Source organism: Glycine max, chromosome 4, assembly GCF_000004515.6.
Source record: "Glycine max cultivar Williams 82 chromosome 4, Glycine_max_v4.0, whole genome shotgun sequence".
Classification (NCBI taxonomy): Eukaryota; Viridiplantae; Streptophyta; class Magnoliopsida; order Fabales; family Fabaceae; genus Glycine; species Glycine max.
In genome coordinates, this window is record NC_016091.4 from 17,404,906 (window position 1) to 17,407,128 (window position 2,223).

Sequence of the window (2,223 nt, forward strand, 5' to 3'; positions counted from 1 at the left end):
AATTATGATGTGTTTTGAATAATATTATCTTTGGGATCATCAAAATTTGTAACATTTTTTTTGAAATACCTTTGGAAGCATAACTATCATTTGGTTGTGATATTTAGTCATTTTCAATGTTCAGTATTCATTGTGAAAATTCATTGAGTTTTGATGCATATGAGTTGTCCAAGTTGCCTAGTAAACACAAATTTTTGGTGAGTTAATACTTGATAATGATTCCAAAGATATGACACATTAATTGTTACATGGACATTATCAAAATAACTTTATCTTATAATTATTGGTAAAATTTGTCTAAAGTCTTTATAAAAAAGAATGATCTTTCCTCCAAACATGAAGATTTTTCATGATCAACTCTTAGGATGTTCCTTAGAATTTTATCTAGTATTTCAAAATAAAATTTATGTATCATTGAAACTTTATCCTATATTATCAACTTTGTTAATTTTTAACAATTTAGTAAGTTCACTCCATTGGTGAATGTTACAAATTAAGTTATCTAGTGTGGAAACATGAATGTTGAATTTTGAGTGTGTTATTGTATCTCCAAACAATAACAATGATGCAATGCCACTTGATACAACTATTAATACAATTTGTCATTGAGATTGTAATACAAAAGTAAATGTTTTTCACATTAACATTTTTCCAGTGCCATCATAATGCAAAGGGGGCAAGCATGGCCCCAAGTCCCCCCCCCCCTCTCATGACTTTCATGTTTAAAATATATGTATGTGAGAGTTTCATTTTAAGTGTTTAAGAATAAAAATTCTATTTTCTTTCTCGAGCACAATATAGTATGACTCAAGAATACTTTTTGCGTTGATTATGTTTGTTCACTCGAATTCCTATATAAGACTTTGGTCTTCACGCTCCAATGAGTGCTAAGTGAGGATCCTCATAATCTTTTATTCCATTCACTATTTGAATAAATTGAAAATAATTAAAAAATTAATATAGATAAAATATCTCTATACACAACTCATAATTTCATATTAAACAATTATTATACTATTCAATAATTTTTAAATAATTAATATATTTCCTTTATTTGGGAATAATTGGTATCCTAATGATAAAAAATATTGTTAAAATATAATTTTCTTAGTGATTGAAATATTTATTAATTTTTTATTTATTATTTTAAAATAAAAATCAAATTTAATTTTATGTGTAGAATGAGTAAATATTTTTATAGAAATAACTATTTGTTGAATAATTATTTATTAAAAATTTGACATTTCAATAATGTAGAAGTAAACAAATTTAGTCCTTCTCTAGTTGATCTCTAGATCCATCACTGACCATAATCATATAAGAAAACGATGCTACCTTATTGATTATTAACTTTTCCATTATTTGGTGAAATATACTTCTTTGTTTATATGTTACTATTATAACAATCAATCAAAATTGATAATTAATGAATATATTGAAATATAATAAGTAACCAAAGTAGTCTTTATTTATGGAAACAATATTATCAATAAGAGAAATAAATAAATTTTAGAATTGTGCATGTAAATTAACTACAACATAATCTAGTTCTATATATGAGTTTATTTTCAATTGATTTATGACATAATGATTTTGATATAAAAGTGATTGATAGTCCTTTATGCTCCTTATGTTTGTTTGTAATAATTTTATAATTTTTTGTAAAGTTAAATTCTATAATTGGTCATCATTAAATTGTAAGTCTATAAATTAAGAATTAGATTTGATTAGTATAATAAATATTTTAAGAACTAAAATATAAATTGTATGAAAAAAATGAATTTTGTTTGTTGCTTGAATATTAGACAAATTTTAACACAAACCGAGAGAAAGTTCAAACTTAGCCCTAGAGGAAGGAAGGAGTTGGTGCTTAATAAAGGGGATTGGGTTTGACTCCATCTTAGGAAGGATAGTTTTCTACTAAGAGAAAGTCCAAACTTAGCCCCAGAGGTGATGACCCATTTCAGGTCTTGGAGAGGATCAACAACAATGCTTATAGGCTAGACCTCCTAGAGGAGTATGGACTTAGCAATACCTTTAACATTACTTATTTGGTTCATTTTGCAAGTGTAACTGATTTAGATGATGAAAGGTCTACAGATTTGAGGACAAATCCTCTTCAAGAGGGAGAGATGATGCAATCCTCCCAAGGAAGGGACCCAATACCAGAGCCATGATTAAGAGACTCCAAGAAGATTGAGCCAGAGATGCAGGAGAAGACCC